We start from the raw sequence: 13,052 nt of genomic DNA, 5'->3' as shown, positions 1-13,052 counted from the left end.
TGAAGTCCTCATCCCATTTTTCCTCAATTCCTCTGGGATATCCTTTATTGACTTTTTAGAAATAATCTTGCTTCTATTTAAAAACAGAAAAGGTTAAATGAGACCCTTTTGTCATCCTTCTATCAAATTGTATGGAAAGTAGATAATTATGTTGATAATAATAATCTTCTAAGATGACTCCAGATAAAGTATGACAGTATTTCTAGGTCTTGTTTTCAAATTATACCCATTTAACAAAAAATACAATAACACAATGAACTCAGACAGTTGCAATTCACATAGACATTTAATCATCTATTGATTATCTGGGAAAAAGGAAAGAGGGAGAATTTAGGGAAAAAACATAAAAGGGTATTTGAAAGTGTTAGAGTAGAAGAACTATGGTAGTGCCATGCCAACATGCCACAGCTGTCAGAAGCCCCAACAATGGAGACTTAATGTCTACTTTTCCAGAGCAGTTTCTCCTAGTTATTGTGGGTATCTTGGCAGCTTCATATAAATGGTCCCAGTTGTTTTACAGCTATCTTATTGCTCCACTTACTTATTCCCAGAAACATTTCTGAGTAGAATTCCTGTCTCCATAACACACGGAGTGAGGTGGGAGATTTAGGTACGTGCTGTGGTCAGAATATGTCCTCCAAAATTCATGTGTTGGAAGTTTAATTTCCAATGCAACAGTGTTGGAAAGTTGGCCTTTTGGGAGGTGTTTAGGTGGTGAGGGTTTCTCTATCATGAATAGATTAAAGCCCTTATAAGAGACTTCAGAAGGTGTTCAGCTAACTTGCTTTCTTGCTCTTTTGCTTTCTGCCATGGGAGGACACAGCAAGAAGACCCTCACCAGACACTAAATGTTGGTGCCTTGATCTTGAACTTACCAGGCTCCAGACCTGTGAGAAAATAATTTTCTGTTCTATATAAATTACGCAGTCACAGGTATTCTGTTATAACAGCACAAAACAGACTAACACAGTAAGTAACCAGACAATTACAGTACTGGGTGATAAGTGCTTCCATAAGAAATAAACCTAGGGTGCTGAGAGCAGGGAGATCCAGAGCCCAACTCAGCCTAGAGTTCAGACACGAGAAGTTCTCAGGGATGGCTTCCTTGAGTGAGTCTTCATAATTCTTTTCTCAATTATAATGCAAATACTTTTTATAAATCCTGACACTTTGTCCATCAAACACTACTAAAAATTTTAATAAGCAGCTCTACTCAGTCTAGGCAGTTTATTTCTTTCCTGACATGCCTAAGTTACCCTGAACATCCACATCCCACAAAATGAGAAACAGGTACTTCATTTGACTTCTCATAACGGTGAAAATGAGAAGAGTTCAGAAAGCTCCCTCTTTCAATCTCAAGATCGGAATGGGTGAGGGCTGGTGGCTACATACAAGACTTTGTGGTTCCCCTTCCCCCGGTGAGTTACTTTCCATGCTGTACTGTAACTGCTTATTTGTTTGTCCTTCACCTTCAAGAAACCAAGCTTTTTGAAAGTATAATTCTTTATCTTATTTACCCCACAGTATCTCCCAGCTACCCCCAGTCAGACCTAGATCCTAGAACAGAGTAAACGTTCATTAGATTGTTCTGTTGAATAAATATTTTATGCTTTTGCATTTCTTCCAGATTTTAATCCTAACTTTGCCCCTATAGTTTAAAGCAGCATTTCCAAGCTTTTTTTCATATATTAGCCCATATGGAAAATGAAAGTATTTGCAAGGCACCCTTGGGTAAATGGGAGAGGCTGCTCCAGGCTGCAAGCTGTAAACCCCAGGCCATGCCTGATCCCCTCAGAGCCCACCTTCCATACCACACTCATACGTTCCAAAAAACATAGGAGATCTGTAGAAGGACATATCTGAAACTCATTCAGTACTCATCACTTGAGAAGCTCTTCTGGTTTAGATAAATTAATAGGTGAGAATGAAACAGGTTAACTCTCTTCCACTTAGCTTTTTGTAACCTAGCTCTCTTTCCCAATATTTTGCAGTGTTTTTACTATTAACTTTCAGTTTTCAAAATATCTTTTTTGGAACCCTTGTGCATTGCTGATGGGAATGTAAAATAGAGTAGCCCCTGTGGAAAACAGCATGGCAGTTCCTTAAAAAATTAAACATAGGATTATCATGTGATCCAACAATTCCACTACTAGATATACACTCAAAAGAAGCAAGAGTAGAGACTTGAGAAAATATTTGTACACTTATGTTCTTAGCAGTATTATTCACAACAGCCAAAAGGTGGAAGCAACCCAAATGTCTATTGATGAATAAATAGATAAATAAAATGTAGCAAATACATACAGTGGAATAGTATTCAGCCTTAACAAAAAGAAGTTTTGATATATGCTACAATATCAATAAAACTTGAAGAAATTATGCTAAATGAAATAAGCCAGTCACCAAAGGACAAATTTTGTATTATTCTGTTTACATGAGATGCCTAGTTAAATAGTGGTTTCCAGGGGCTGGAGGGAATGGGCAATGAGGAAGTTATTATGTAGTAGTATGAGAAGTTTCAGTTCAGGAAGATGTAAGAATTCTGAAGATGGATAGTGGTGATGGCAGCAGAACAATGTAAATGTACTTAATGTCACACCTGCACATATAAAAATGGTTAAAATGATAAATTTTATGTTATATATTTGTTACCACAATAAAAGAAGTATATCTTTCAAATGGCATTACTAAAACATTTAAAATAATAATGATTATTACGATATCTATTTGTGGAATGATTAATGGAATGCTTGGATGCACTGTTATATGGCCAGACATCATGGAAAGACACTTTGTTTCTCATCTTGCAAAGCAGAGATTTGTCAATAAATGTTCATTAGTCCCACCCCCAACCCCAGCTCATCATTACCACCACCAGTGTCTGTTGTCCAGATGGCTCTCTGACATTTCACACATTATGCAATTCTCAAGTCATTTCAAAATGGATCTCAACTTGACTTCTTTGTCATAAGCACAGACTTACACACTTTTTTCCATTCTCACTCTTGCCCTAAATTTTTAATAAATTGTGATTGATTAACATTTAAATGCAAATGCAAAAGCCTTGATCGACTTGCACTTACACTGATCAATGCTTCCAAGAAAGGCAAAGCTCTAGTCTCTTGAAGATGGAGCATAGTTTTGGACTGACAGATTTTCATAGTATGCCTAGCATTAGATTAGCACTTTTCTCATGATGTGTTTACACAGCACAGCACAGAATTTCACATAACTTGATTGGCCTGTTCTTTTGCTCATTTCACGCCCAGCCTTTCCAATGTAAAAATTACACATTGTTTTTTTTCTCACCCAGTTTCTATGCTTTCTGTCTCACCTTCATCTTAGATGCTTGATTTAGAGCCCCATTTCTCATTCTTTGATAAGAATATCAAATTGCTGACAAATTAAAGATGTAGTCTTGTTGGGAGTGAACAGAGGCAATTTTACAGTCACAAAGAATGGTACAGTCAACCCATGAGAAACTGTCAGGAGCATGAGCATTGTAGGCCTAAAAACTATGTTTAGCATTGCAATCTTTCTAAAACAACATGTATAATTGTAGCAAGGTAATTTGGAGCTTATATGTACTTTAATTCTCTCACCATTGTAGCTTCAACCCCTGTTACACTGCCTGGCACACAGTAGGCCTTCAATTCCACTCCACAGCACCATCTTCTAAATTAGTAAGTGATGAGGTGCTTAGCACCCAGAAATAAGGTGCTTAGTAGAAAGAAATGTAAATAAGTAAGAAGTTGATTACATTACTTTCTACTTCACTGAGACCTGGCCCTGAGGGGTTAGGAACAGTCCTAGGAAGAATTAACATCCACATTGAAAAATAATAATAATGATAAGTGGAAGAGGATAAAGAAAGGTTGAGCTTTGTCCTGGGGCAATGAGAAGCTATTAAAAGTTTTTAAGTAGGAAAGAGATATGATCATATTTGTATGGAAAGATCTGCAGATAGGAGATGAGATCAGACCAGAGAGAGAGAGAGAAATTTTTGAGTCTAGCTGTTTTTTGAGTAAAGTTTTGGATGATAAAATTTTGGCTATAGAGAATTCCTAAAGGTTCGCTGTATTCTGAATTTAATTGTGATCTATCTCTGACCATAAATGACTTTAAACCCTAAATGACACCAAACTAGACTTGGCCTGCATCTAATGTATTGAATCAGTTCCTAGAGGGACTCTACTTTCTACCTCCTTCTGGGAATTCCTTCCTGTATGTTCCATAGATGCCTCAAACTCAACATGCCCAAAACCCACATCCTTTTTCTGTCCCCTTTCTCTCCTTGGCCACTGCTATGCATCCTACATTCTTTATTTTTAGTAAATGGCATTTCTTCTCTACCATGCCTTAAAAGCTAGGAAATTTTACTCTCATGATTTCTCTATTTCCTTTACCACCTGCATGAATGCACCATACCATTTTACCTTCTACATACCTCCTAAAATACTTCCCTCTTCTCTGACCTCATTGATTATGCTGTAGTCCAGGCCCTGTCATCCTTTACTTTGACTATTATAATAGCTGCTGCCAGGCCTCATTCTGTCCAGTCTCTCTACCTGAAATTCCTTGCCATTTACTGTTGCTCCATTGAATTTTCTCATATGAAAATCTGATCGTATCATTGCCCAGTTTAAAGCCCTGCAAATATTGGAGCAAATTAAAACCAAATTTCTTCATTTGGCTCTTGACCTCCTACCACCATCTCTTCTCACACCCAACTTTGGCATGCTAGCCCTAGTCACCATCGCTGATTGAAAATCTCTTAAGCAAAATGTCAAACACCATTTTCAATGTCATTTTCCCTGTTACTGGGCAAAATTAGCCACTGTCTTGCTCTGCGCTCCAATAGCACTTGGTGTATGTTTGGCTCTGACAATATTGCTTTAGATGGTAATTATTTACACACCTGCTTTTCCTCCAAATCCTAGGTCTTAACTCTGGTTGCATTGGCTTTGGGATGAGTTTTATGGGTTTCAAAACTCAAATTGCATGCAAAATTCTGTGTGCAAGTGTGGGTGTGCACATGCAGGCAGTTTTCATCAGCACTCAAAGGGGTCCATGACCCCAAAAAAGTTAAGTGGCCCTACTGCCCTAGACTGTGAACTTTTTAGGGCATAGAACATGTTGTGTTCTTCTTTGTATAGCCAGCTTATGGAAGAGTCTGATCTCAGTAGGCCATAAACATGAAACAGTTTTATTTTTCTCTAATCCTTACTTTGAACTAGATTCTGTCAAATCTGCCTTTCCTGCTCTTTAATGACATCACAGACAGATCTTACAACTTTCTAGCCTCTTTCAGTTATTAAAAAGACCAGTTCACATGTTTGGCTCCTGATTCAAACAAACCAATTCTAAGAAGACACTTTGAAACAATCAGGGCATTTGAATATGGACTAGTATGAAAGAATATCATGAAAGTAATGTTAATATATTTGGTATAATAATGAAATTGTGGTTATATCTTTTTTAAGTACCAAAGCATTAGAGATGTGTGTTAAGTATTTTCAGATAAAAACTAGAAAATATTTGAAGTTCAGTTTATAACACTTCAAAAAAACAGTGGGAGCAACAGATTAAGCAGGATTGACAAAATGTTAATGAGTATTGAAGTTAAGGAAAGAGTACATGGGTATCCTTAATGAAATTATTTCTATTTTGTGTATATTTGAATTTCTAATAAGCATTTTTTTCTAAACTCAGTTCAGTCAAATTTAAAACTCCACTCTCATTCATATTCAATGGTGTGCTGGTAAACGTTTAACAACCAGCTCTACAGAAAAAAAGGAAAAGAAAGTCCTGATTTGCCAATTTCTGTGGCTTTAATTCTTCTACTATGGTCAATTTCAAGCTGCCAATATAATGCCACTGAACGAAGAGCTGGAAGGAGTTGAGCAGTAGCATGCTATTTTGCAGTATTTCCACCACTTATAGATACAGTAGATGTAAATAATAGCATAAAGTAAATGTAAAATATAGTAAAAAATTAAGAATTGATGAGCTTTGAGTATGTATTGCCTTTGTTTTAATATTATTTATTTAAGTGTATATGAATATAATTTATTTTATTTTATTTTTGTTTTTGTAGAGACAGGGTCTCACTATGTTGCCCAGGCTGGCCTCAAACTCCTGTCATCAAAGCAATACTCCTGCCTCGGCCTCCCAAAGTGCTAGGATTACAGGCACGAGCTTCTGTACCCATCTTATTTTTTAATAATGACTGTTTAATAACTGACTCACAAGATTCCTGAAAATTTAACAATCTGCTCTCAGGAACTGGTGCAAGCCAGATTCAGAACATCTCTGTAACATCCTTCCCTTTCTCAACTGGTGAATGCAGTAATCGTTGAGGACCACTGCTTCAATGTTAATTGACACAGCCCCATTCTTTACTCATTACTGTGAGCATGCCCAGCTCCTCTTAATCGGGCATAACCAACCGGGAAAAGGGAGAAGCAAATAAATTACCCCCTTTCCTTCTATCACTCTCCACTCATGCTTCTCTGAATCCTTGCTTCAGGATTGCCCCTGGAATGACACATCAATGTATTTCCTACCATTTTAAACTCTATGTTTCCTTCAAAATAGTTATGCACATAACTACAATGTTTAATAAGTGCTTCCATCTCTCTTAAAAGAATCACTTGATTTTTCATGGATTATATTGTAAAGCAAGAGGGTGAGAGGAATTTTTTATTCCTAATAAATACTGTTAAGAATATTGATGCCTTAAACTACCGAGTGATCACCCTCTTGGCTTAAGCTTAAGCACAATATATCCATCCATTATTTATAACCATTTAAAATTTTTAAGTAGTCCAATCCATGGTGTTACTTACACTTATCTTTTCTGTATTCTAAATTATGTGGCTTCAGTTTAACAATGAGAAACAATATGTATTTTCATATCCCAGTTAAGAAGACTAAATTTTCACCGCTTTTACATACACTTTACATAGAAGGAACAATCACAGCAGAGTAATTCTAGCACAGAATTTTATCATAACCAAAATAAAAAATATTGCTTAACAGTATATACTGCACTTCCTGTAATCTTTACTCAACCTAAAAGAACAAATTTACATGGATTTTCAAGGTACAAATCCTGAGATTGCACCCCTAAGCCACTTGGCTTATAAAACAGATGACCGCTTTCTGTAAATAATAGGCCATACTGCCATAGTCACAGAATAGCAATGCTGGAAGGAAATTAGACAGTATATTATCTAGCCTACCTCTTAATGCCCAGAGAATTTGAAAGCTGACACATGCATGCATGTGCACACACACACACACACACACACAATCACCCAGCTAGTTAATAACCAAAAAAGTAACTAGGCCAAGCGCAGTGGCTCATGCCTGTAATCCCAGCACTTTGGGAGGCCAAGGTGGCAAATCATTTGAGGTCAGAAGTTTGAGACGAGCTTGGCTAGCATGGTGAAACTTTGTCTCTACTAAAAATACAGAAATTAGCCAGGTGTGGTCCCACACGCCTGTAATCCCGGCTACTTGGTAGGCCACGCCACGAGAATCACTTGAACTTGGGAGGTGGAGTTTGCAGTGAGCCAAGATCACATCACTGCGCTCCAGTCTGGGTGACAGAGAAAGACTCCATCTCAAAAAAAAAAAACAAAGAAAGAAAAAAGAAAAAAAACCCCTAATATTTATTGAGCATATATATATATATATATCCTATATGTATCATATATATGGGAGTTTATTAAGTATATATATGATATATATAGGAGATATAGGAGATATATATCATATATATGGGAGTTTATAAAGTATATATATCTCTCCTATATGTATCATATATATATATATATATATATATATACACTTAATAAACTCCTATTATATATGGGAGTTAGATGTAAAAGATATAGAACTTGTATAAGTTTCAGTGATTCAGAACTAAAATAAGTGATGAAGCTCCAAAATGATCCATATATATGGGAGTTTATTAAGTATTAACTTACGTGATCACTAGGTCTCGTAATAGGTTGTCTGCAAGCTTGAGGAACAAGGAGAGCCAGTCCAAGTCTCAAAAGTGAAGAACTTGGAGTCCAATGTTCCAGGGCAGGAAGCATCCAGCATGGCAGAAAGATGTAGGCTGGGAGGCTAGGCCTGTCTCACCTTTTCACGTTTTTCTGTCTGCTTTATGTTCGCTGGTAGCTGATTAGATGGTGCCCACCAGATTAAGGGTGGGTCTGCCTTTCCCAGCCCACTCACTCAAATGTTAAGCTCCTTTGGCAACACCCTCACAGACACACCCAGGATCAATACTTTGTGTCCTTCAATCCAATCAAGTTGACACTCCGTATTAACCATCACAGGTAGGTAGATAAATGAGTGCCCTAGGAGTGTATATATATATATATATATATATGTGTGTGTGTGTGTATATGTATATATACACATAAATATATGAGTTTATATATATATGAATTTATATATATGAGTTTATATATATATGAGTTTATATATATATATATATATATATATATCCTATTAGTTCTACCCCTCTAATATACTACCCAGTCAGAGAACCCTAATACATTATCCAATCAGAACTTAATCATTCTCACTTTATATACACTTCTAACAGCTTGTCTTTATGGGTTCCAAGACCACAGCAGACTATAAGCAACATAATTTTATTAGGGAGAGGACCTACTTAAATCAATATACTATACATTGATAGTATAAAAGTGAAAAGAGTTATTATGTATGGAATGCCTGCAATATGAAAGACAATTAAGAGTGGATACAAACACAAGAATCATAGCAGTATAGGAAAAATCATGTAGAAGTAAGCAGCCTTGTATGTTCTGATGGCTCTTGAGTGTATCATTCCTTTACAAAATAATCATCAATGTGCATAATGATGACCTTGAGTCATCAAAAAAAGGTTAGATGTTTGACTGTCTCTAATTAAGAAGGCAGCAAAGTGTGCAATCAATTTTAGAAATATTTCCTTATTTCTAAATGCCTAAAATCTTCAATAAATTTTAAGCAAACCATCTGTTATCTAAAATTACTTATTTTAATTCTGAATCACTGAAACTTATACAAATTCTATATCTTATTCTTCAATCTCCCTTACTCCATTTATATAAAACCATGAGGGTGGGGTCCTCATTATTGGATTACTGCCGTGTAATAAGAGACCAGAGATCTTCCTTCCCTCTCCCAACCCACCATCTGAGGATATAGCAAGAAGGTTGCCATCTGCAAGCCACGAAAAGAGCCCTCACTAGAACCCAACCATGCCGACAATCTGATCTTGGACTTCCGAGCCTCCAGAGCCATGTGAAATAATGTACTGTTATTTAAACCACCCAGTATGATATTTTGTTATGGAAGCCTGAGTAGACTAAGACACAGATATTTCCCAGTACCATCCCCAGCAACTATTGTTCACCATTTTCTGTCATTCCCTTAGGAAAGGGTTTCAAGTTTTCACCTTTCTACCCTTAGGACAGCATGAGAAGGAAACCATCTCCCCTGGGAGGAAGAAGGACAGAGGAATGAATGATAAAGTTGTCATTCCATATTTATTTTATTTTAATCAACTCCTTGCTCCAGCAGTATTTTGCTCTGCTATGACATTTTCTCTACAGACACTATCACTAGCAGTCTGAGCCTCTGCAGTAAAAAGGCTGATAATAATTATTTCTAAATATCTTAAGAAAGAGGAAAGAACAAAACTTAAATCATAGACAGAGATAGACAAATACTAGTGTTGTTGATAATAAGGCAAATTTCCACCAAGGATATCAGTTTTTTCAAATATGATCAGATAATCCTAAAAAGGGTTTTTTACTCCTAGAAGGAAAAAAAAGTTAAGATTGGAAGAGCACAATGAAAAGAAATGAAAGTTCAACCCAATACGTGACTTAGCCCAGAATTAGGTCATAGAGCACTCAGTGGGAGGCTCTAAGGGTCACAAGGGAATGGCTGTGTCCAAGTCAAAACTGAGAATTAAGGAGTCCCCATTTTGATTGAATCTCACTGGGGCCCAAGATTGTTGAATGCTGGCTCTGAAAAACATCCAAAATATTACCAAAACAATCTGTTGATAAGAAAACTCACTGTGGTAAAGGAGGACACTGTCTCTCTTTAGAGACACTGTCTCTTGACAGTCCTAGCAGCATCTCAGAAGGGAAAGGAAAAAGTTGGGATATCTATTGAGATTTTAGGGTCTGGTTTAAAGCGGATCTTTCAATGTGAGGACTTGGTTACAATTGAGAGAGGGGCTTCATATGATCATTCAGGATTGGTAACCACAGCAAAACAGGTATTTTGAAGTGAGTAGTTCTGAGGATCTTGGGGTACAAACTGTCTTTAATACTTTCCATTGTAGAGTTGACACGTGATATAGTTTGGATGCTTGCTCCCTCCAAATGTCATGTTGAAATTAATCCCCAATGCTGGAAATGGAGGGACTGGTGGGGAGTGTTTGGGTCATGGGGACAGATCCCTCAGGAATGGCTTGGTGTTGTCCTCACAATAGTGAGTAAGTTCTTGCAAGATCTAGTTGTTTAAAGGAGTATGGCATTTCCTCTTCTTCCTTCCACTCTCCTGTGACACCTGCTCCCCCTTCACCTTCTGCTATGATTGTAAAATTCCTGAGGCCCTCACTGGAAGCAGATGCTTGTACAGCCTGCAGAACCCTGAGCCAATTATTTTATTTGTAAATTACCCAGCCTCAGGTATTTCTTTATTGCAACACAAAAACAGCCTAATACAAAGGGTCTTCCAGGAAATTTCTTAAATGAACAATGAAGTTATTTGTAACTTTTATCTTCTAGGACAAGAGCATTCTGGAATGGTAATGTTATATTGATGACAACAGTGAATAGTTTATTAGTTTGTTTTCCCACTGCTATAAAGAACTATCGGAGACTGGGTAATTTAGAAGAAAAGAGGTTTAATCAACTCACATTTCCACAGGTTTAACAGGAAGTTTGGCTAGGAGGCCTCAGCAAACTTACAATCTCATGGCAGAAGGTGAAGAGTAAATAAGCACATCTTACTGCGGCAGAGCAGGAGAGCAAGAGAGAGCACAAGGGGAGGAAATGACACACTTTAAAACCATCAGATCTTGTGAGAATTCACTCACTATCATGAGAACAGCAAGAGGAAATTCACCCCCATGATTCAATTACCTCCCACCAGGCCCCTCCTCTGATATGTGGTAATACCCAGTTCCAGAAGGGAACTTACAGAAGGTAATACCCAGTTCCAGAAGGGATTTGGGTGGGGACACAGAATCAAACCATATCAGTAGTAAAATAGGCATAAGCCATGTAGATGGTTTTCATTCTCCTTCCATGACACCCTTGATTGTATTCAGTTATATATGTCTATCTTCTTCACCCCTACCTTCCCCAATAATGTGTAAACGCTTTCAGAGCAGAGCTTATATCCGCTCCTGAAATATTGCTTGTTGTCTTTTCTGCCCTACACATTGTTTTAGCTTCAAAATCACCATCATCTCTAAGATACATATATCTTCTATAAGTTTCTATTATAATTTTCAGCACTTCTTTAGATAAAAAGCTGCTAAACCAGGTAATGAGGAACACCAGTTGTGAGTTTTTCTAAATGAAAAATTCAGAAAACTAAAATCATTTTAGAGTTCCAGAGTCTTTTCAATGTAATTCATTCCGAGCATGTATGTTTTGAGCTAATTTTAACATAGATTGATTGTTAAGCCTTTTCAATGGTTTGCAAAACAGTGCTAAAATAAGATAGCTTGGCTATGTAAACGTGCACTGTACTTTTTCCACAATACTAAGTGTTTAAGAATCACGATTGTAGAAATTCCATTTCAGTGTGTCTTTATTTTTATTACACCAGTTTGTCATCAACAAAACACTGTGAAGTTTCCTGAGGACAGAAGAGTTCCTCAGCATTTGAAAGGTCTCAGAAAGAAATGTTTTTAATTATCACTGGTATTATTTCAGATCCTATATTAGTCACCAGTGCCACCATTGATGACCTTCCCCATGAATCTGCTTTTATGTCTTATAAAATACTTTTCTCTTTCAGAAACCATGTTGCTCTTCTTTTACTCACTTTCCTTGCATTTTATGTGTCATTTCATTATATATTATAAGGAAGGGAATTTGAGGTAAATTATAACTTAAAAAAAGGTTTCTTAGAGACATTACCTGAAGCTACAGTAAGAAAGCTCTGTGAAGACAGCGATGACACAAGAGTGGTCAGACATTTTGACTGCTGTATTTACCACAGCCAGCATTGTACTGGGCATACTGGGCATTTTTTCAATTATTTCCAAAGCCCATTTCACATTCCAGATTCAAAAATGAGACCCCTGGGTGACTGGGCAGATGAGAATGTGAATTCTTCTACTTCACATTATCACTCAGTGACCCCTCATTTCTTTAGGTAATCTGTTTGGGTCTCTTTTGTGGAGAGTCTCAGGCATGGTGGTAAGCTAAATGAGAAACTATGCTCTCCACAGCTGTCAGGTGATGGATTCTAGTGTCTCTGGAAGGCAACAGAATACTGTTATATGGAAACATGTAAATCCAAATTGACCAAAACATGCCCCTGGCTCTTAACATTTTCTTTTGTTTTCAGATCATGATCTGCATCTTTATAAGTGTTCCAGGGAAAAGACCAAGAAATGCAACCTCAAGAGATACTAGAGATAAGGGTGCCTTTTATCCTGCTATTAAAATCTTGAATGGTTTAACTATAGTTAGGTGGATAAATGCCTACAACTGTATTTCCCAAAATGTGGTAGATACTAGTCAATACATGTGTAAAAAGGGTAACTTCTTTACATACGTTTGAGAAAGCTGGATTAAACAAAATTAAATAGATTTATTGACTGCAGGATTTCTAGTCCCTTTACTAAGTTCTGAGAGTAATACAGTATACAATGCTTTCCCAGTTAATGCGTAAAACAGAATACTTTTTCACAGAGTATTTATCAGGATGAATATTCAAGGAAAATTCATTGGGAAACTTAGGGCTGTAGAATTAATATCAACTAACAAATG

This window comes from Pongo pygmaeus, chromosome 2 (genome assembly GCF_028885625.2).
Source record: "Pongo pygmaeus isolate AG05252 chromosome 2, NHGRI_mPonPyg2-v2.0_pri, whole genome shotgun sequence".
Taxonomy (NCBI): Eukaryota; Metazoa; Chordata; class Mammalia; order Primates; family Hominidae; genus Pongo; species Pongo pygmaeus.
This window is presented reverse-complemented; position numbering follows the sequence as displayed.